General features: G+C 33.4%; 1 protein-coding gene and 1 long non-coding RNA gene across 2 annotated transcripts in view; one reads left to right on the top strand and one right to left on the bottom strand.

Moving 5' to 3' along the window:
* The window catches only part of LOC145279998 (uncharacterized), a 148,584-nt gene that overhangs the window by 119,543 nt on the left and 4,232 nt on the right, over positions 1-24,809 (bottom strand). The window lies entirely within an intron of this gene.
* The window catches only part of LOC145279999 (uncharacterized), a 50,087-nt gene continuing 34,565 nt past the window's right edge, over positions 9,288-24,809 (top strand). Inside the window, exons 1-2 of the long non-coding RNA XR_013868523.1 lie at positions 9,288-9,508; positions 21,395-21,591. This is a non-coding gene — a long non-coding RNA (uncharacterized LOC145279999). The remainder of the gene's footprint in view (positions 9,509-21,394; positions 21,592-24,809) is intronic.

The following is a 24,809-nucleotide window of genomic DNA, read 5'->3' as shown; positions in this document are numbered from 1 at the left end:
TTTTCCGATGCCGAAAACGATTCTTTTAATGTTTTTTTTTTTGCTTGTTTTTTGTTTATGTTTAAAATTTAATTTTCCATTGTTATTACTAATGATATAATGAGAGATACTTATTGATATTAACCTACAAGTACGACTAAATTTTATATATCCGTCTCCCCACACAATATATATATATATATATATATATATATATATATATATATATTCTTTGACTGTCATGGCTCTTGTGGGCTGCGACGTTGTTTGGCTGTGGAATTTATTATATACAATCTCTCACATTCTGAAAATCCTATCATAAGTTGCTCGCTTAGTTAGCATTGCTAGATGGCATCGTCCTTTCGAATTAAAACTCCTACTTGTGAGACATCGGCTTGGGGTTATTAGCTGGTTGGATGACCGCGTCCCTTGTCGAGACGAAGTAGGTTAATTTCTCAGTCGGATTTCGCCGCGGTTTGCTTCATGTGTGTTGGTTAATGGAAATTCTTGTGTGCAGGGCGTTTGCTCAGTTGGTAGAGTGCTTGCCTTGCATCCAAGAGGCTCGGGTTTCGAATCCTGAGTTCGGATGTGTCTAACTGATGACCCCAAATGAGGGCGAAACCCGAGTCTTGGACTTCCGGTTCTTTGACTGTCATGGCTCTTGTGGGCTGCGACGTTTTTTGGCTGTGGAATTTATTATATATATGCGAAAACATATTCTTATATTACTAGAGATTTTACGGTAATCCGAAAATTAAGAATTAAAAATAAAAACAACTTTATAGCAAAATCGTTGGTTGAACTCAGATACGAGTATACATTTTGCTCATTAGGATTGAACCAGTCCCAGCTGCAAAGTATTTTAGGTGATCCACGAGGCGCCACTTCGCGTCGCACACACTTCAAATGTCACCATTGGTTGCGGCAAAAATGTGCTCGACATACAGGTTCAGAAAGGCCTCAGGTTGCCGGTACATTATTACGTGGAATACCGCTTGGTCGCCGTCGGGCCAGGCGAGTTTATTCAAGGGTGCATATCCCCCAGTGAATTAAATGCGCCCTCAGATACGAACTTAGAAATTTCTACGATCTGGCGTGCCTAGCCTCTTCAAATGGTCACCCATCTGGTACTGGTCAGGCTCATTATTGCTTAACTTCGGTAATCTGGCGAGAAACGGTGTGTCAACGTGATTGAGCCGTATATAGAGGTTTTAAATAAATAAGAATCGGTAATTGTATCGGAATTTGGGAATTTAGAACAGAATCAGTACTTTTATCGAAATATGGAAAAATATTATAATCGTCCCATCACTAGTTTGCATTTCGTCATAATCAGGTAATAATGTCGGCCTGACAGTAAGATGTATTATTACTACTATTCAAATACTTTCGAGCGTACATAACCAGAAATCTGTGGAAGTTATTCGCCGTTTAATTGACTCTCATGCAAGACAAGCTTTAATTTACGTACATTCTTTGCATTAGAATAATACTAACCAGACCTTTTTTTAGTGACATTCGCAATGTAACTAAAACCGTCCCTAGCAACGGTGAACTGTGAACGCCGTTGCCTGCAAACAGGCGAATGAAGTCGAATTAAAATTGTATTCCCAGAAGATTTGCATATTACTCTCCAGGTAAACTCCCTCGCTTGATACTAATTGCTTTTTAGGTAACAGAATTTAAAAAAATAAATAAATAAAAAGAGGGCGGGCTTTCTATATTCTACCTTGCTTAGTTCAGCTAACTACAGTATATGAGGGTACACTTTCCGTCAAAAATGTTAGAGCAATTACCCTTCGCCAGTGTTCGCATTATTTTTTTTTTGATTTCCCTCCTTTTTTGGAAGCTAGACACAAAGTCACGTGTGGATTTGATGAAAATATTTCAAACCTAGCACTCAGATGGCTTGCAGTCCGTGTCGTTAATCATTTAGACATCGCAGAATAACGCCTGAATATATATATATATATATATATATATATATATATATATATATATATATATATATATATGTGTGTGTGTGTGTGTGTGTGTGTGTGTGTGTGTGTGTGTGTGTGTGTGTGTGTGTACATACACACACACATACACACACACACGGCATAATCGCGTTGACACACCGGTTCTCGTCAGATCACCGAAGTTAAGCAACGTTGAGGCCTGGTTAGTATAAGATGGGTGACCATTTGGGTATTCTAGGCGGTGTATATGCTCTCCGCTTATCTTGGCATTGTTACCAGTCGTCCTGTACTTCACTTGCCACTAGTATTTAACAATGTCGTCTCAGGAGAGGTGTGGTTGGATATTGCGCACTTCCTGCCACAAGAATTTCACACACAAGCAACCCTTCATGGGTATCCATAGTCTGTTTAAGACTGTAGGAGCCTGCTTTTTGCATATATATATATATCATAAGTTTTTATTTCTGTTTCCATTCATACTAATGCACCCAAGTCATATGGATATATTTTTTTATTTATGAAATCTCAACTTTATAATATATAAAAATCGATAGAACATTAACTCTATAATAATATATACAAAATCAGCAAGAATTAAAATATCATATTTAAGCGTACTTTACAACTGGGCTTTGCCGGGCTTCCGTGCTAGCTTAGATAAATACTTTTGCAGTTTTAACAAAAAAGCTACAATCATACCAGGGCGTCTTCATTTATACTTTATATCTACAGAATGCCAATATGAATATATTACATATGAATGAGTCCCCCTGTGGAATTTCCACAGGGCCCGCTCGTGGAAATAATAATAATAAAGGTTCTCTAAAGTAAGTTTTCGGTGTTCGTTTTTTTCTGGGCACTATTCTATAGTTTTTTTTTTTTTTTCTTCTTTTTTTTAAGTTTTTTTTTTTTTTTTTTTCTTTTACTGATGAATCATTATCCTAGTATATCCAAGATATGCATGGAAACCTGAATTGAATCGTCTGGATCAATGGAGAAAAACTAGTAAAAATAAGGATATCTTTACTGGAAAATAAAATATATAGTTGCTGAAATCGACTTTTATCATTCTCTCTCGCTCGCTTTCTCTGTCTGTCTGTCTGTCTCTCTCTCTCTCTCTCTCTCTCTCTCTTTCTCTCTATCTCTCTCTCTCTCTCTCTCTCTCTCTCTTTGTCGGTCTCTTGCACTCTATCTCTGGATAAATCTATATCAATCTATATATATATATATATATATATATATTTATATATATATATATATATATATATATATATATATATATATATATATATATATATATATATATATATATAGAGAGAGAGAGAGAGAGAGAGAGAGAGAGAGAGATTGTTGAATTTTTATTTATTTTTTTATTAGCCATTCCGTACTAATTTCTTTCTTTTTTTCACTCCCTGAGCTTTTTTTATTATAAGAAAGGAGTTATTTGCCCTTTGTTTTCATTTTTTTTTTCGCCCACATTTTAAGACGTATTTTTTATTTTATTTGAATATTATTTATTAATTATTAATTAATAATTACTACGTGCATGTATATAGATGACTTACTTTTATGCACGTAGTAATTATTAATTAATAAATAATATATATATATATATATATATATATATATATATATATATATGACTACTTCATTTAATCACATAAATTAATATACGAAAGTATAAATTTAAGCATTTACTTCAACAGTGCTCAATACGTAAGTAGAGCTAGGTAGTAAGATATAAAATATATATGGCAATTAAGCTACACAGAATATTCCGCGTTTCATCCACGCTAGGATTCATGAGGCTTATGCATGTATATAAGACGAAAGAATTGGAGTCCCGTTAGTCAATAAATGATATCGTTCGAAAAGATATGGGCCCACAATTCAACCTTTGCAGGAAGGTGAAAAGAGAGTTGAATAGAGGAAGGTAAAGCGATAGTAGTTTTAATATGTTAAACTATTGGACCTGTCATTATGCTAGCGGCATTCACCCTAGGCGGGTTGAACCGGCTTCCCCTGGAGAAGGAAGTGTCTTTGGGGTATCAAGTTCACAAGCGGTCCTCAGTCATATGCATATCCTGATCAAGACAGATAAAGAAGTTTGGGTTTTTGCAGTCCTTGCGGGAGGGTGTAAACGTCCTCCTAAATACAGCGCCTGATATTTCCAAGTGGTCACTTTTTCTGGTACTAACCAGGTTCAACGTTACTTAACTTTGATAATCCAACGAGAACTGAGGTGACAACGGCTTGGTTAGTTGTATATACAGAAATGAGTGGTTTAAATGCGTTGTTAGAATGTATTCAATAAGCAAACATATCAGTCGACAAGAAAGTTCTTGTGGTTTTAAACTTTTGTATTCAGATGATCATGTCTCGCCTCGAACAAAAATGTATTGATCGAAACAAGCATCATCAGAATGAACACACTTTTGCCAACGCAGGCAGGTGCTCGTCTGAACTCCAATCTCTGGTCCCCCCTCGCCAATCTTTCACGAAAAACACCCGTCTAGCTGAATCCACTGTGAAAAATTTCCCCCACTCTTTATGTGTGCCTAAATCAAAACGTGGATTCCATGAAACAAAGCTTCTTTCTTAGAACTGCACGCCTGTGGAACTCTGTTCCGTCTGCCTGCTTCCCACCGGACTACAACTTGGATGTCTTCAAGTCCAACGCTAACAAATTCCTAATGAACCGCCCACTTAAGCAAATAATTCATCAAATTTCCACACTAACGTAATGTACTTGCAACAACCCTTATCCCTGAGTGGCTTCCGGGCCTTGATAAGTGGAGACCACTGTGTAAAAAAAAAAAAACGCAAAATACGTGTATTTATGCCAGTAACGTAAAAATCTTGCGTTCTGGTGGCGATGAAGTCGCTGAAGGCGTTTTGGATATCGCTTATGTTTTTGATAACACTTCATAACAGCGTTTCTTTTGGTTGTCGTTCGATTCGTAAGGCGCCCATTTATCAGGTATTTTTGTCTTTCCAATCTCTTTCAAATAGTTGGAAATCGTCGTATACGTTACGTCTCATTCGGAAGCAAGTTCTCAAACAGTTGCACGCGCATTGGATAGGCTTTTAATTGATTGTTGTCAACATTCAATGACTGACCACTACGTTCATCATCTTCAAGACTTTCATCGTCGCCATGAAATTTCTTAAACCACCATTATGGTGTGCGTTCAGTAGTAGTTCCTGGGCCAAACGCTCCGCTGATATCGTGAGCTGTTTCAGCAGCTTTTCGGTCTAGCTTGAATTGAAACAAGAAAATTGTGCGAATGTGTTTTTTTTTTTTTATCATGTATTCAGCGTTCTGAAAAGAAGGCATAATTGTTTTAAAACGATTGTAATTTAAACGATTAGATAGAGCGAAAAACGCTCTTTAAAATGATATATAAAGTAAAGGTATTATAATGGAAACTTGTTTGAAAATACATCATTTGAAATCAAAACTAAAAATTCAGCAAGAACTTTTTTAATCAACCTAATATTTCGATATGCCTCCAAACAAATAAACCCAATTAAAACGTAGCCAAAATGTTTGAAACCGCTGCTTTTTTTATCAGCTATCAATAAACCCACTTGACAATGTTTTTTGTTTTTTTTTAATGACACATTCATGGCGGATTTTAATTCCAAGCTGTCAAGTCTGATTTGACTTGAAAAGTTTTCATTTGTTCTCTTCACGCATTTGTTTGAATACTCAAAATATGATATCTGCGACAGAAATACAGAAATGCACAAGGGGAGACGATCGGCGATAACTGATAACAATTGACCTATATGATTTCGTGTTGATAAGCAATGTCGTTGAAGTGACAATCCCACGAATAACTCGTACAAATGCACCGGTCGGGAAGATGGTCAGATAGAAAGAAAAGAAAACAATTTGGGTTGGTGAAAAAATGAGAAAATTGATCTCTATGCATTATCGTCTGCGTTTTTCGCCTGGTAGAATAGAAAATAGTCACTTCACTATAGTCATTGTATCTGAGGTTGGAAGTTGCGAAACGGTGTTTGTACAGAAAGATTCCTCGATTATTTTAGACCGGATAGCTATAGTCTGAGTGTGTGTTCACCAGAAGCCACCGAAGGCCGCCGAGAGCAGATATGTTTCTCCAGCAAAGACTCTCTTATTTGACACCATTATGTAAATATCCTGTAAATATAACTTTTCCTAATACACTTCTTATTTCATCTACCTTTGTTTGTTGAGTCGTCATTTGTATTGCTTTCTACATTACTTGTTTCAACCTGCAAACTTAAAAGATAGCTTCCCTTAATTTCCTCAGAAGTGAAGCATAATAGGCTCCTGTAATTGTGGTACCCTTTGCCAGGAAATCTGTCATCACTACTCCGTCCTGGTCCCAGAAGACTGTGAGCATGACCTTGCCAGCGGAAGGCTGCACTCTTGCCTTCTTTGGAGGTGGTGAGTCCAAGTGCTTCCACTGCATTGACTGGGCTTGGGTCTCTGGATCATAGTGATGGATCCAGGTTTCATCCTGTGTAATCAGTATTTTGAAAAACTTTGACTTATCTTCTTGGCACATCTCCAAATTCATCCTCGAGCACTCGACGCGTTCTCGATTCTGGAATGGTGTGAGCAACCTGGGAATCCATCTCGCAGACACCTTATGCATATGCAAATGGTCATGAATGATAGTTTCCACAGACCCTATACTAATCTTGATATCTTGGGCTATTTTGGTGAATAGTAATGCGCCGATCTTCCAAAATGGCAGCCTCAACTTGACGGACAGATGCCTCATCAATGGCAGAAGGGGGGCGACCAGGTCTGGGAGCTGTTTCCACAAACTTCTGGCCAAGTTTGAATTCACGATGCCAGCGTTTTACAAGGTCATATGATGGGGCATTATCACCATAAGTTTCTTTCATTTCATAAAGTCTCCTGTGGCGTGCGTCCTTTCAAATACAAAAACCGGACCACTGCTCGACATTCAACAGGCTCCATTTCACACCTGACTCAGTTCAAACAACTGTAAAACAGAAACCACAATTAGTTCAGAGCTGTAATTTGCCACATAACCCGTAGAGATATAAATCATTGCACATGCAAAATTTCAGCTAGATCAGACAACTGGAAGTGTGTTAGGGGCATTACTTATTGCACGCCCCTCGTAAATACTTCGAAAACAATGCGGGTAATATCTTCTACCATATTGAATTATAGAATTTATTAACTGATTGGTAAACAAATACATACTGCAACAAGGGCGATAACTCCAAATCGAAAATATGGACTGTTTCGATAAGATCTTATATATATATATATATATATATATATATATATATATATATATATATATATATATATATATATATATATATATATATATATATATAGGATGACCCGAAAAAAAAGGTGCACAACTCTAATTAGGCCCCGTTTCTTAGTGTTTTGTCCGAATAAAATGAAACTTTGGTCATAACTAGTTTATTATAACCAAAACATCACATCAAAACACTAAGGTCTTTGGCCTTTTTTTGCTCCGTTCTACAGCATATGTTCTAGATGTGCTCCATTTCCACCCACGAAAAATTCTATAGAAATTATTGTAAGTTTTCGATGGTGCTGGAAACAAAGATAACAGTAAAGATCTCAGGAAATGAGTAGTTTCCAAGATATGATGTAATTATAAAGTGGGGGATAAATTTTCTATATTAATTTAACGTGAAATGAACATCGTTTTTATAGCCAAAGTGGCCATAAGTGGGTGCTTATTTTACGTTAAATTAATATAGAAAAGAAATCACCCACTTCTTGAAACAGTAATGTGCCACCTTAATGGCAAATGTTACATAGCCCATTACACAATTCATTCAGGTCATTAACTTTCCAACGAGCCTTCATTTGTTAAATTCTGATCAGTAGTTGCCAAGATTTGGAACATATAATATTGGCCCAAAAAGTGGTATATCTATATATGGATATATCTGTATTCGTCGCCAAATTGAATATTAAAATTCTCGTATCTTTGGTTCTATGGACCGAAACTACATGAAAATGTGCAGGCTTTTAGAAATTATAATATTATTCTATGGTTAAAATTTTATGACAATTGGTAAAAAATAACCTATATTTGCAAACCAATAAAATATGCCTAAATTAGCCTACATTCATATATTTAGTGTCCTAGCAAGCCAGGTTTAGTTTTACTGCTTTGGGAAGAACTTTGCTTCGGATTTTTTATTTTTTTTATTTTTGCTTGGTTGTCTCCTCTGTGGCCTTGCCAGGCCACTAATATATATATATATATATATATATATATATATATATATATATATATATATATGATGAAAATAATGGAAATAGTATTCCGACAAAATAGGGAAAATAAAAAGGAACAAACCGTATTATGTGTTCATCAACGTTTCGTCTTTATTTCATCCAGAGGGAGGCTCGAAATAAAGACGAAACGTTGATGAACACATAATACGGTTTGTTCCTTTTTATTTTCTCTCTCTCTCTCTCTCTCTCTCTATATATATATATATATATATATATATATATATATATATATATATGTATATATATATATTTATTTATATATATATATATATATATATATATATATATATATATATATAAGCTTTGAAAATGGATAATCGAAAAAAATCCGATTAAAGAAGGAATAGTCCGATTTTAACCAAAGTTAACACCTTTATACCGCCTAAATCATATGTGCATTTCAGAAGTTTTATCATCGCATAAGTATAAGGGCCTGAAGTATCAAATCAACATGATTCTTTGGAATGACAGAGGCACGTTCGAAATAAATTTTTCTGTTTTTACTGCACAATTAATCTATGATACTCGATTTTTGTATTTTTAATTTTGATTCAAGCTATTATATTAAAATAATTTGATCATATCAAGACTCTACAGTGCAATGCAGACTACAATGTATTGTGGACTAAGTCACTGCGGGGAGGAATGTGAAGCTTTTTTCTCGGTGCGCCGCGGTGGGTTCCTGGCGAGAGCAGGCAATCAATCGATTTGATTTAAAAAATAGGCGATTTCGCCGAGGGGGCACAAGAGTCAGGAGTTCATCAGAGTACATTCCATTAAAGTACTTGTTAAAAAAGGCACAGAGATGCATTATTGCGGCAATGAGATAAGGGGTACCGATTTGATTTGAGACTCTTATTTATTCAAGCTAACGTGTTTATTAATATCTTATTTTTCAGAGGTATCCCCCGGTGAAACTTGGATACTTCCGCTATGTATTAACATGTAATCAGTTTTATCTATGCCACATTTGTTTATACATATTTTTCATTGACTGTTTTACACATTTTTTTTTTCTTTTCGGTGAATGGTATAAAATGGGTGGTCAAAACGGAAGTCGTACATTAATAAGGATATTCAATTCGTCTCATAGGTTGCTGCCTTTGTGTTAACCATTCATTACTGCTAGTGTACATGGTCAGACTTGCAAAAAGTAACAAATGCCCTTAGGTAAACAGGTGCGAGAACTTAGAAAATGATTTACCGTAATTGCAGTTTCAAGTCAACGATTTCTGCTACTAATGTCCAGGTAAGTACAAGACATCGACTGGTTCACACAAAAATAGAGAGCTTGAAATTGGTTGTATATATTAGTGATGGGGCGATACCAATAGTTTTTCTCGATTTCAATACAATTACCGATTCTAACCCCAATTCTTTCAAAATCTCTAATTATTTTTTATTTTTTTATTTTAAAATCCCTAATTATTTGTTTTGTTGTTGTTTAATTTTCTGACTAGTGTAAAAAAATATGTAATCTACACATGTATTTTGCAACTGTAATAATGCAGATGTTGAGGCTGTTAAAATATAGATTTTAGTTTTAATTGTGGTTTAAAACACATAACTATCCTTTTATTATAATTACTACCCAATAAAAAGTAACTTAAATGAATTTTGTTAAATAAAATGAAAAAATCGTTTTTGGTATCGGAAAATAGGCACATTTTCTTTTTCAGATTCCGATACCGACATATGGTAGCAATAAACGTTCCGTTATCTTCGATTTCCGATTCCAATTTTGATTAATCGTCTCAACACTAATAAAAATAAAATAAAAAATCTTTATTTGTACAACTTTATTGACTGCATCAACTTTGTCTCAACTTTGTTAATGCAGTGAAACTCCGGGGTTTTTTTTTTTATAAAATAGTGCTCAATAACAAGTAGAGCCGTATTATTGTATAATTATTTATTCACACATTATAGGCTACATATGTGCATACATGTTTCTAACTGCGGTTACTTTCGAACTCCAAAGTTATCAGGCCACTAGCGTCAACTCACTAATAGGTCTCTACGTCATATTGAGCACTACTTTATAAGCATCGGAATTTCATTTGATTAACATCTAAGAAAATATATATATCATACAGGTCCTAGTGTATCAAGGAAATCGGAGATTCGCGGAAAGGCCTAGCCAAGTTAATAAAACAAAACTTTTATGCGATATGAACTCTTCGATCATCGATCCTGTAAAGAAAGCGCATTGAGAGAACTCTTGGACAAATTTCTGTTTCCGGAATACTGATTATTTTTGCATATATACAAACTCTGGATTGAGCCTATTCTTAGGAATATATAATGTCCATAGGAATTTCCATATATGATTGAGTTGGGAGTTGAACTAAACTAATTCCCATTTAACCCCCCCCCCTCAAATATAACTAAGAAATAAAACCGGGAAATAAAATATATCGAAAGCAGTACTTGGCTAAATGGAATAGGGGCGATAACTCTCTCGATTGAAATTTGTTTGATACTTCTTAAACAGGAGAGTTCCCTCACCGTGAGTTTTAAGGTTTAGATATACAGGATGAGTCACGGGAAACGGATGTTTTTAGAACGTGTTTAGAATGTGTTTAGTAAACGTTTTTATGGACATTATAAAGTTCTTGTTGAAATATTCGCAGAGTTTTGTTTTCCTTAAAAACGCCCGTTTCCCGTGACTTACCCTGTATTTAAAAAAATAATAATCGTTTCAGGACGGATAAAGAATAATTCCCCGAACAGAACACTTTTATGGTCTTCAGTGGGCAGATTGCTAAAACAAACTTTCACAAGCACCAAAATTGAAATTTGTCAGGTTTGCTTCTGCAGCCATCTTGAAAACTGGCAGCCATCTTTAATTTTCTGATGGCTAACGTTCTTTTCTTAAAGCATATGTTCTGGACGTCATTTGTGCCAGTTTTGGTGCTTGCATCACTAAGTGAAAGATTCTTATGGAATATTGAGATGACCTGCCCCACAACTTTTAGGAATATTAAAATCACGATAGAATGTCTAGAATCCTTATTCAAATTTTGATCAAAATCGATTACATGTTTTTTTTAGTATATGTCCTAAAATTTAAGGTTTATGGGGTCTTAAGAAAAAGGTGAAATTCAAGGCATCTGACTTAATTGGTGTCTAACGAGTATGGAACAAATTTAATGCAAATCTGAAATATTTTAATTTTAAAATGGGATGTTGTACCCGTATTATGACCTCTAAAAATCATTTAATATACTCAAAAGAAACTGAAATTTGGAAAATCTATCTATCTATCTATCTATCTATCTATCTTTATGCATGCAGTTCTAAGCAAGAAGCTTTGTTCATATAGGAACGTGTGCAGTTCTAAGAAAGAAGCTTTTGTTTGTATAAGAACTTTGTTTCTTTGTGAGAGAGATCGTTCCCTATGGATTCCGATACGGCTTGGTCAATGTTCATGAAATAACACACAAAATGTACTCGGCGGTGTTCTTAGATATCTTTCGTATCGAAATATCTTCAAGTATCGATAACTGATAATCGAAAAAAATCCGATGAAGGAAGGAACAGATGATTTTGATCAAAGTTAATACCTACAGCCTAACATAGCAAGATTATTTAAGAAGTTTTATTACCGCACAAGCAGAAAAGCGCGGTATATAAAATCAGCAGTTGGATGTTTTGATCTGACAGGGGCGCGTTCGAAATGGATGTATCTGCTTAAAGCATAATTGAACTATGATACTTGACTTTTTCATTTTAAACTTCAAGCCACTATTACCGCACAAGCAGAAATGCCAGGCATATAAAATCAACAGTATGTTTTTTGATATGACAGGGGTGCGTTCGAGATGAATGTTTCTGTTTAGAGCACAACTGAACTATGATACTTGACTATAACATTTTAAACTTCAATTCAAACCATTATATATATAAATAATTTCATAAAATCAACAGTAGGTTCTCTACAGTGCAATATAGACGACAATGTATTGTGGACTAAGTAACTGCGCGAAGGCCGTAGATTCCATTACACAAACTGGCAAGTGTTCGTCTGAGCTCCAATCTCTGCCCCCCCTACTCGCCAATCTTTCACGAAAAACCCGTTTAGCTGAAATCACTGTCAGTAATTTTCCCCATTCTTTATCTGTGCCTAAATCAAAACGTAGATTCCTTGAACAAAGCTTCTTTCTTAGAACTGCACGTCTGTGGAACTCTCTTCCGTTTGCCTGTTTCCCACCTGACTACAACTTCGATGTCTTCAAGTCCAACATAAACAAATTCCTGATAAACCAACCCCTGAAGTAATCCAATTTATCACATCTACATTACTAACGATTACTACGATATTATCCCATTGATTACTGCACACGCAATAACCCTTATCCTCGAGTGGCTTCCGGTTCTTGATAAGTGGTGACTCCTATGGTGCATCGCGGTGGGTCTCCAATTAGAGCAGGCAATCAATCGATTTGGTTGTACAATGGGCGATTTTAAAGATTACAATAACAATAAAAATATGGGAGTGTGAAACATTCGTTGATCATCATTCAATCCCTGGCAACGTCGGGTTTCCCTTCTAGTATCTATTAATTTGTTTTTTAAATTTTATTCACAAGAAACATGGTATGTTACACCTGAGACGTAAGGGACTACTGTGAATTAGGGACAAGCTCATTAAACCTATTAGGTGAAAGGCGTTTTGGGACCCTGTCTAAGAGAGACGGGTCAGTGGTTAGTGCAACAATATTTCGTGCATCGGAAAATTGGAGCTTTGCAAAGATATAGGATACTGGCAGGCGTGAAAAGATTTCTAGCCCAGTAACGGGAGCCCACATTCTTTAGATCCGACTTGGCAGTATTTTCTACGTATTTGTTCTGGGCTTAGGGCTTTAGATGTTGGGCCCGCAAGAAGGGGCTATAAACCATGATGGTTGAAAAGTTTTTTCTAATCTTTACTATTAAATAAAATGTACTTTGTTTATGCGTGTGTGTGTGTGTGTGTGTGTGTGCGCGTGTGTGTGTGTGTGCGTGCGCGTGCGCGTGTGTGCGCGTGTGTGCGTGCGCGTGTGTGTGTGTGCGCGTGTGTGCGTGTGTGTGTGTGTGTGTGTGTATATGTGTGTGTGTGAATGAGAGAGAGAGAGAGAGAGAGGGAGAGAGAGTATCCTATGGACTCGGAAACGGCTGGGTCAATTTTTTTTGTTTTTTTTTAATTTCACACGAAGATTTGATGTGTCTAGGAGTGTTCTTAAGCAGATTTTGTATCGGAATGCTTCGGATAATTATCGAGAATCGATACTCGAACAAAATTCGATTAAAAAGGGAAGTCCGATTTTTACCAAAGTTAACACTTTTATACAACCTAACATCACAAGTGTATTTGAGCAGGCAATCAATCGATTTGATTAAAAAAATGGGCGATTTTTATCGATTTCAATAAGAGAGGCTGGAAAATTTTCTGATTCTCAGTCAATCCCGGACAACGTCGGATCTCTCTGCTAGTACTTGCTATAAAAAAAGGAGTTTAGTCTTAGTAGCATTAAATGTAACCATCCAGTTTTGGTCCTGTTCCACTACAAACCGGAAGTCATTTTCTAATGATCAAGTCATTCTTTCAATATGTGCATTCAGTTTTTCTTACACAGGAATCACCACTTGTCAAGGCCCAGGAATAAGGGTTAATGGGTACACATTAGTCATTGCGATTAATGCGTAGTAAACATAAGTAGTGGAAATTTTGTAAATTAGATTACTTAGGGAAACGGTTCATCAAGAACTTGTTTACGTTGGACTTGAAGACAATCAGATTGTAGTCAGCTGGAAAGTAGGCAATCGGAAGAGAGTTCGACGGGCGTGCAGTTCTAAGAAACAAACTTTGTTCATGGAATCTACGTTTAGGCTTAGGCACAGATAAAGAATGTGGGAAATTATTGATAGTGGTTTTAGCTAGACGAGTGTTTTTCGTGAAAGTTTGGCGACCATAGATTAAAACTCAGATTAGCATTTGCCATAAAAATAACGATAAAGCAGAGACAGGCTCGCCCACATATTTGGAATAGGGCATGGTGTCATCGTCAAATATACTCATCTGAGACGCGATTGCATCAGGGAGTTTGTTTATAAAAATCAGGAATAATAAAAAGTTAAAAAATCAACCCCTTGAGCAAACTCAAATCGATGCCATGGATTTAAGATGCACGGCCATCGAGGACGATCTGAATCTTTCTTTTATCTAAGAAAGATCTGATTATATTGGATATTTGTTCAGTAATACCATGCGAAGAAAGCTTCATAATGAAACCTTCAGTAAAGACCGTGTTAAAGAATTTAGATTAAGGGTCGGCAACCTACCGCCCGCAGGCTGGATCCGATCCGTGAAGGCATTTTGGCCGGCCCGCGGACCTGATTATCAGTGCTTATATTTAACATGAGAAACGAGGGTTTCGAATTGAACAAAAGGCTGCCGTTGTCTTTCTCTGATTCACCCAAACGAATCTGAATACTATGACTGCAAAAACACGATCACAACCCAATCAAATCCATTTCTACGTAAAATATAAAAAATAAACATAAGACATAAACTGGGAGACAATTTGACCGATCGACCGGCGACAGACATCAGGCGAGAACAGTTTCCAAAGGAAAATGTTGTCTCAGCTTTCTATTTCATGCGTCATAAATGTATAGATGTGTACATAAGAGCATATGCTTATACCGCTTTGTACCTGTATGTATGTTTATATGTGTTTCGTTTTTATTTGTGCGTATGTGAACCGTTCGTGGTACGATTTTAAATAACAGTTTCAAACATATACGTCATAATTTCATCCATTACCTTTCGGTTGTTTTTTTTTTTTTTTTTTTTTTTACTTTGAAGTATTTTGACGTCCCTTGAAGAAAACTAAATTTTGTTCCGTGTTTTTTTTTTTTGTAAATTTTAGATTTTTCTTTTGTTTTTTTTATTATTTTCATTATGTTTTTTCATAATTAGATTCTTATTTTTTTTTTCATTTTTGGTCTTCGTCCGGCTCATAACCTGTAATAATAACATAATCTGACTCGCAGAATCGTATGAATTGTTGATTCCTGTTTTAGATATATCAAGCACTACCGCCTTGCCTTTCAATCTCCCTTATCCAGTGTATGATTTATGCGTTCGGAGAAGGCCGTTAGGATATTTGTTGAACAGAAAAAAAGTTTAATGTTTTCAAAGTAGCGGAAAAAACTGATAGGGCGATAATTTCGCAAGTGAGTTCTTTCTACAGAATTCGTGAAAACTGGTATCAACAAAGACAAGTTTCTAGCTAAACACGGAAGCAAGATTCGGAGAAGCATTTATTATAAACTTTGGAGAGAACAGACGTCAAGCCAGCATTGTTAAAATTTCGAAAAATAATTGGAGACACCTGCATTTTTTCCTTTCTTTTCCCCTATGCATGAAACTAAATTAAATTAAATATAGCCCACATTACGATCTCTTACACATATCAACTGTGGTCCTAAAGTAAACTTGTCTATCCTTTTCTCTGCGTGAGGAACGGCTTCTACCAAACTACTTTGTCAATTTTTAGCCAGCAGAAATGAAACTTGATATATAGGAGATTTGGACCTGTGGAACAAACTTGATTTGTTTTTTATCGGTAAAAACAACTGCTAAGGTGTCAAAATTGAAAAAGAATTAGAACTTGGCAGGCTTAAGTTTACTAAACGTCTTATTTCTAGGCATGCGCAAATATACATTTATATCTTAACCAACATCATTTTTTATAAGGTTATATATGCGTGTGGATTTAGATCAAGCGATAAAGAATAATGGTGAAAAGTTACATGTTTGGGTTCGATTCTAACTGATGGCACCAATGTCATATTTTTTAAAACTTTTGAAGTCACTAGTATATATTGTATACAATATAATCATCAATAGAGTACTGGCTCTATGATAATAAATATGATATCTGCACGAATAAAAGTATTATATATAAACGTATTTTATGGTCTAGCCAATCAATAAAGAATTGGTTTCATAATGATAATAAATACGAACTTTGCATAAAATTTAAGAATATTTTACCACTGAGCAACAACGGGCGGCCATTATCATATATTAGGTACAATATAATAATAAATAGAAAATTGGCTCTATAATAATAAATACGAAATCTGCATTAATTCAAATATATTTAATCGTATTTTACGTTCAGGCAACACCGGGCGGCTTGCTAGTTTTATATAAATAAAGATATATTGTTCAAAATGTGATATTTACATATCCGATAGTAGTGATATCTTCATGGTATAAACAGCTACTATAAATATCTCTTACGTCATCTTGTTAAGTTGCAAAATAGATAAAAGTTTTTTTGTTTTTTTTTTTAGATTTAACGGTCTCAAAAATAACCTGTAGTGTTAAATCAAGTTATACGAAGGCAGTTACTGATAATGCGGTGTTTTTTTTTCTTTTTCTTTTAAATATGGATGACAGATAATCATAATTCCAAGAAATCTAATTAAAATTAAAGTGAAAATATCCATCATATCTAAGTCGACATGTTTGTTTTTTTGTTTGTTTTTTTTTAAAGAAAAGTTAAATTAATATATGTTTAAAAGAAAACGAATAAAAAAAACATTTTTTTTTAAATATAAAATGTACAAAGGTTATTCAATAAAAAAAAACATTTTTTTTTTAATATAAAATGTACAAAGGTTATTCAATAAAAAAAAAAACATTTTTTTTTAAATATAAAATGTACAAAGGTTATTCAATAAAAAAAACATTTTTTTTAATATAAAATGTACAAAGGTTATTCAATAAAAAAAAAAACATTTTTTTTAAATATAAAATGTACAAAGGTTATTCAATAAAAAAAAAAACATTTTTTTAAAATATAAAATGTACAAAGGTTATTCAATAAAAAAAAACATTTTTTTAAATATAAAATGTACAAAGGTTATTCAATAAAAAAAAACATTTTTTTTAATATAAAATGTACAAAGGTTATTCAATAAAAAAAAAACATTTTTTTAAATATAAAATGTACCAAGGTTATTCAATAAAAAAAAAACATTTTTTTAAATATAAAATGTACAAAGGTTATTCAATAAAAAAAAACATTTTTTTAAATACAAAATGTACAAAGGTTATTCAATAAAAAAAAAACATTTTTTAAATATAAAATGTACAAAGGTTATTCAATAAAAAAAAACATTTTTTTTTAAATATAAAATGTACAAAGGTTATTCAATAAAAAAAAACATTTTTCTAAATATAAAATGTACAAAGGTTATTCAATAAAAAAAAAACATTTTTTTAAAATATAAAATGTACAAAGGTTATTCAATAAAAAAATTTTTTTTTTTTTAATATAAAATGTACAAAGGTTATTCAATAAAAGACGGTGATTTTATTTAAACGCTTAGTATTTTTGTATTATTTGAATTTTTAGGACTACTGTTTTTATCTTGGATATTATTTTCACAACGTTTCGGTCGATGTAACCTCTGATCTTCTTCGAGCGTATCATACAATCTTGTGTAAATTTCCTGCAGTTTGCATTCCTAGAAATTTATGGCAGACATTTTGCTTTTTTTATTTTATTTTCTTTTACAAATGTGTCTCAATATTTTTCTTTTTTTTTTTACTGAATCCATAGAATTTCAAAGAAAATATTTTTTTCTCTTCGGGAGAAAAAAAAAATAAAATAAAAATAAAAATACTCGTTAGGATAAATCTAAAAAAAATTAGATTTAAAAATTGTAAGCTAAATTTTCTACTATCTAGATAATAAAAATTATTTTGATCTATAATATTAAGCATACATTTATCAGGATAGAATCTAATATAAAATATTTATTTTATATTATTCAACTAGCGTGATCGGTGGAAATTCCACAGAATGAGAAATATATTTAACCATCAAAGATGTTTTGATAAAGCTGATATTTTTTCAGGACAGCAAAAAACAAAGTATGTTTTTGGAACGAAAAACAAACAACACACAAAAAATATGAGTTTATTATAATTTCTATGAAAATAATGTCCATTGTTTTTCAAATATAGAACTGACCCACATGAAATAAATTAATAAGTACTAATACATACTCAGAAAATAATATTGTGCTACATAGTTCAATAGAAATTAAAAAATCACTTTGTAAGAAACCATCTTTAATTTACTTCTTCACTCCAGTACATTTTAGCAGACAATATTCTTCTTTCTTTTGCCCTGTTTCTTGCGAATGTTCCCTTTTTATGTAATATTTCGCTGACTTCTTTCTTAAGCGAAAAACGATACACGTCAAATTATTACGAGTTCCCTTCTCACGCAATAAGGACAAACCATATGTTATTATGATGATATTCGAAAACGGCGCTAGATAAAAGGGAGGTCACTCTCGTATTCTTATCCAGGGTTGGCAGATTGGCCTTTTTAAAGCCAAATTTCGCGAATTTGGCTATTGTTGAAGCAGTTTGTATTTGGTCTTTTTCGAAACGTTACGTACGGACTAACTAAGGAATGGACAAACATAATATTGTATAGATTTATATTATATGTGTGCATGTGTGCACACGAGCGTGTGTGTGAGTGTGATGGAAACAGGAAGGTGTCCTTTCATCCGCTATAGTAGCACATTTCTGGAGTCTTTCAGACCAGGCAAAAACTTTTTAATGAACTTTGCGATGCATGAAACCCAGAAACGTTGGGCATCGACGTGGAATCGAATCCCTTGTCCAAATAGACCGTCCAACCTTCTCATTAACTCAAAAGGGTACCTGTCACAAGGACAACGTTTTTTTTGTTTTTTGTTTTATTTTTTTGTTTTTTTTGGGGGGGGAGGTTGTAGGGGGATTACTGTTTTATTGTTTGGGGGGGGGGTATTTCGTTTTTTTTATTTGTTTGTTCTTTTACAGCACAGACTATAAAAACAGGAATACACAGATTAAATTCTCTTAAATATTCCGTCAAATACAGACACCTAAAAAAAAAAAAAGTTCTTCTTAAAATTGCCCACACCCATACGTAAACCGGCTCGCAGAGGCAGAACGGCTGTTGACCCTTACCCTCTCCCCGTGGACATTCAAGTGACGTCATAAATGTTTACAAATACGATCTGTCGTTATGACTACAGCAGACATAGGCTTGCATTGGATTGCTGAAGCGAAACCATGTTCTATGAGCCAGAAAACCTATTTATCAAACAATAACATTACATCATTTTAATTGCTATCTTTCTTTATACTAAACAAATTCTGTGTCTTAAATTAAATTAAGGGCACAAATGAACCATAATACATGACGTTTGTCTTTAAATTCAAAATTATAAACCATTTTTGTACTAAAGCTGAGCTAATCAACGTTTGTTTTTCGAAGGCTTTTTTTTCTGTATATTTTACTGATAATAATAATATGAAAATATTTTTTTTAGTTCTGGGATTGAGTTATGCTTGAAAAAATTATTTTGGTTACAGTTAGCCAACGTACTTTCTTACTTCCGATGTGGCGCTATCGGGGGCAGGTAAAAGGCAAATTATACAGATAAAAACAACACAATTAGTCTTTATTTGCATTTTAATAACGTTTTTTTTTTAATTGAAATTTTATAAGAAATATATGCTTATAGAATTATAAAAATAAAAATTATTTTTTTAATTTTCAAAATAAAGTTTTCTTTTTAATTTATATAATAAATATATTTTTATGAAAGTATAAAACTAAATTAAAAAAAAAAAACATATCCAATACATAATATTCCCAAAATGGTTGGTTTTGATTCTCCGACGCTACAGGAATTCTTGCACATGACTATCGAACAGGACTAATTGTGTTAAATGTAAAATGTAGAAGGCGGTACAATATATATATATATATATATATATATATATATATATATATACAGAGGTAACGGAAAGACACAAACTGAAGCAGATGAATAGTTTTATTAATACAACTACAAATATATGTGTATATATTCATATATTTCATACACACATTTTATTTATATTTGTGCCGTGATTACCTGGGTAAGCTGGTCTGATGGTATATCCGTGTTCTATGATATTCCGAGAAAGATCTCTTCGTCAGATTTTTATTTGACTTTGGTTAATTGTGTTATCTTTATCTGTATAATTGTGTTAAATGTAAAATGTAGAAGGCAGTACAATGCTTCTTTTGAGACCCTCTCTCTCTCTCTCTCTCTCTCTCTTTCTTTCTTTCTTTCACTCTCATATATATATGATGATTGCAACGTCTTCTCAGACGAGTGTCACTCCCTCAGACATTTAAAATCTATGAGCCCAAATGCCTGAGGGAGTATCTATACAAAGATGATGTTACAGAGTCTTAGCTTTGTACGACAGCTAAGTCTCTCTCTCGGTTCAAAATGTTGAGATCCAGCAACACGCAAGAGCAAAATAGCCAGCAACAAATTAAACTGCAGACCAGCTTAATGCGGGTACTGGTCTCCCACTTTATGGTTTTTTAAATCAGAGATTTGCTTCTCCTAGAAAGGTTGCCTTCACCACGGCTTACGGGAGCCCTCTCCACCCCAATACACATATACATACACACACGAATATACACGGTGCTAGTTGGCCGTTGACCCAGAAAAAGGTTTCATTCGCCCTTTGGAAGGTCTTGTTTTTAATCCTTCAGGGAGACTAGCCGCCCTCATCACCAAACAAGTCTGGTGGGGGAACCAGTTTAGTCGCCGGTGACCCGACCATGAAGCAGGTAGTACTGGGTTACATGGTACCAGTAGCATATGACATGACCTGACATACAATACAATATATATATATATATATATATATATATATATATATATATATATATATATATATATATATATATATACAGAGGTAACGGAAAGACACAAACTGAAGCAGATGAATAGTTTTATTAATACAATTACAAATATATGTGTATATATTGATATATTTCAGACACACATTTTATTTATATTTGTGCCGTGATTACCTGGGTAAGCTGGTCTGATGATATATCCGTGTTCTATGATATTTCGAGAAAGATCTCTTCGTCAGATTTTTATTTGACTTTGGTTAATTGTGTTATCTTTATCTGTATTATTTTATTAATCTTTATTGGATATTTTTTCAATAATATCTTTTTCTTCTATTTTATTTCAATAAATTCCTTCACAATAGAAATGCTGGAGAACAATAAAAGTGAAGATTACCGGAGTGAGATTGGCGAAGGAGTGCTTGATCAGAAAAAAAAAGGTACTCCTTGCTTATTGACAGCCTGAATGCAGTGACTCGAAGGCTTGAAGGCGGAATCAACCAGCACCTCGAAGTCTCTGATCTCCTCAACATCTGCCAGAAAGTTTTCTGCAACACCGAATGTAAGTGATGACCCCAATGGATTGGTTGTTAGTTGGTTGGTTGTTTTTGTTTTACGGCATATCAACACTTTTCAGGTTATGTAATGTCGAATCCAGTTATTTTGAAAAAAAAAAATTTTTAATAAATTTTTTTTTTTTTTTTTCAAGTCGGTTTCTATTTGACCAATAGTTGGGACCCTAACAAGTACTACCACATCGGGTCAGAGTGGACCTGTGAGCAATGGCAATTAAAGGATGGCGCCACACTCCCTAAAACCCGCAAGCTGGGGCCTCACCATCGGATATAGTTTAAGGTCATATCTAGTACCCCAATGGATTGCCAACTGTATGTATATATTCAATCACACTCTAATAGTTTCCAATGTCTGTGAGTATTTAGATTGTAACTTTCTCTTTTCAGCTAATTCATATCGTATGCAAATTAGATAGAAAAATAATAGCACGTTTTACTTTGAAGGATAATATAGAAGTGAAGAGACTGATTTTTTTATTATGCAATAAGTATTTCGCTAATTGTGCATAAAATGAGACCCTAATTTCAAAGATGGCTGCAGGTCTGTCAATCAAGGTATGGAACCACAAAATTGTTACAATAATCCCGCTATTCTTCAGAACTGCTTACTTAAGTATTTGGACAAAATATTAAGAGTTTTTTGTTAATATATTTTTTTTTCTAACATATTTACGTTTTCTTTTTAAAATGTACTGTATTTAAATATATTTTATTTAAACCTGCCCAGTCTATTACGATCGTCGCCGATTTAAAAAGTATTATTTTTTATAGTTAATTATAATTAAGGTTTATTTTTTTTCACCCCCTCATAATAAAAATATATAAAAAATACTTAAACTTTCTTTATCAATTTTATTTTTGTTTTTTTAATCACATAGAAATGTCTAAACAATTCGACAAAATATAAACATAGTTATTTGAAAAAGATATGCGATATTGATAAAGAAAGTTTATGCATTTTTATATATTTTTTATTATAAAGGTGAAAAAAGTAATCGTAAAATATAGTAAGCTATAAAAAAAAAAAATAATCGGTGACGATCGTAATAGACTGTGTAGATTAAAATGAAGTATATGTAAATAAAGCGTATTTAAATATAGTACATTTAAAAAAGAAAACGTAACTATATTTAAAAAAAAAACGTAAATACGTTAGAAAAATACATTAACGAAAAAATCTTAATATTTTGTCCGAATATATAAGTAAGCAGTTTTGAAAAATAGCGGAATTATTGTGTTTTAAGGTCATTCAATTCGTCCTTAAGTTCATTAAAGTCATTCTAAGTCATTTACTTTTTATTTATTTAAGTCATTTTAGCCCATTTTTCGGTCATTTTAGTTTATCTTTAAGAATTTCATATCAATCCTACATTCACACATTATACGAGAGCACGCGACTAATGGCTATCGGCCTTGTTAATCTTTCATTGGAATATTTTGCTAGTAAGTCAGTTAATCTCTTGCAATCACTATTAGTTAAATTTCAATAATCCATACAGTTCTAATATATATATATATATGTAAGTTAAAAGAAAACTCAAACTCGAATCTCACCCATTTACGCCTCTTATTTGTCAGAAATGACTTAATAGCAGATAGTTTGTTTACTCTTCAGCCGAAGTTTTCTGAAATCAAGGGCCCACTATCTCGGGCCAACACTTGAACTCTATATGAGATACATTGATATTCGAATGTTCTATTAAAGTTCTTTATCTCTCAAACACTGAGTTAGTAAAGAAATTGAGAAAATAATTATTTGTGGTTCCATGAAACTTAGGGTCTCTTTTTACGCACAATTACCAGCATTTCTTTTCAAATATATGCCACAGTTTATGAAATCAAAGCAGAATAAATAATAGCAGTGCTTGTGACCCAACGGGTCATGAGTAAACTAGTTATTTTCCATATTTCAGCTTCAAAACTACTTTTGAATCTCGAACTGAAAAAATATATTAAACGTGTACATGTATAGTTATTATTGAAAAGGCAAAAAAAAAAAAAACATACATAAAACCATACATTTACTTTCGTAACCTTCGCTTCCCTTATTTTGTCCGTTCTTCCGCATATTCGATGAGCGATAGTTCTGACAAAGGGAGAAGAATTGCTGTATTCTGAGTCGGAATCTATCCATATAACACTTATCGTTGACTAGTTTTTAACATTGAAGTGTGTTTTTTTTTTTCAGTTATTTATTTTTTATTTTATGTTTTTTATTTTTTTAGATTTTAACATCACATGGCTTTCTGTCTTGTCTGGAGCGATTTCTATTAAAAAAAACACTGTGATATCTGCAAGTAGTTATAACACTTGTAATTGTAACGCTATGCCAAACGTGTGCATCTATGATTGTTATTATAAATACATGTTTACTTTCGTAGCTATTGCTTTCCTTAGTTCGCCTTCTAGTGCTCACGTAAATGAGAAATATATTTAATCAACAAGTATATTTTGATAAACTGATATTTTTCTGGGCAACGCAAAAAAAAAAGTATTTTTGAACAGAAGAACCAATAACACGCAGTAAATATGATTTCTAAATAAATGGTGCCCATTATATTTTAAATAAAGAACTGACCCAAATGAGATAATTTGATAAGCACTAATAAATACCATAAAGTAATATTGTGCTACATAGTTCAATGCAAATAATAAAATCATATCGTAAGAGACAATCTTTAATTTACTCCTTCAGCCTCACACCTCTTGATAGACAATGTTCTTTTCCCTGTTTCTTTCGATTGTTCCCTTTTTTATGTAATGCTTCGTTGACTTCTTTTTGGGATTAAGAACCGCTGTACGTCAAAATTACAACTAGTTTCTATCTCATATCATTACAACAGTGATCATATATTATTACGATGATATTTGTAAACGATGGTTAAATCAAAGGGAGATCACTCTCATAATAATCCTGTCTAGGGTTGACAGAATGATCTTTTAAAGGCCAAATTTCGCGAATTTGGCTTTTTTTTAAAAGCAGTTTAGCATTAAAAACTTGTATTTGGCCTTTTTCAAAGTGTAACGTATGGACTAAGAATGGAATAAGCAGAATATTACATAGATTGATGTTTTCTACCTGTTTCGGCCTGAGTAGGTTATATTCCTAGCAGTCGAGGATAGAGTCTTAGTCATTTTTAGAGTGTGAAATGATCTTACATCTTTAAGGCTGAGGTAAGTTTCTGCATATTCCTAGGAGGTCCAC

This window comes from Euprymna scolopes, chromosome 7 (assembly GCF_053919585.1).
Source record: "Euprymna scolopes isolate OS-2025 chromosome 7, ASM5391958v1, whole genome shotgun sequence".
Classification (NCBI taxonomy): domain Eukaryota; kingdom Metazoa; phylum Mollusca; class Cephalopoda; order Sepiida; family Sepiolidae; genus Euprymna; species Euprymna scolopes.
The sequence above is the reverse complement of the archived record's forward strand: the minus strand, read 5'-3'. Positions and strand labels throughout refer to the sequence as shown.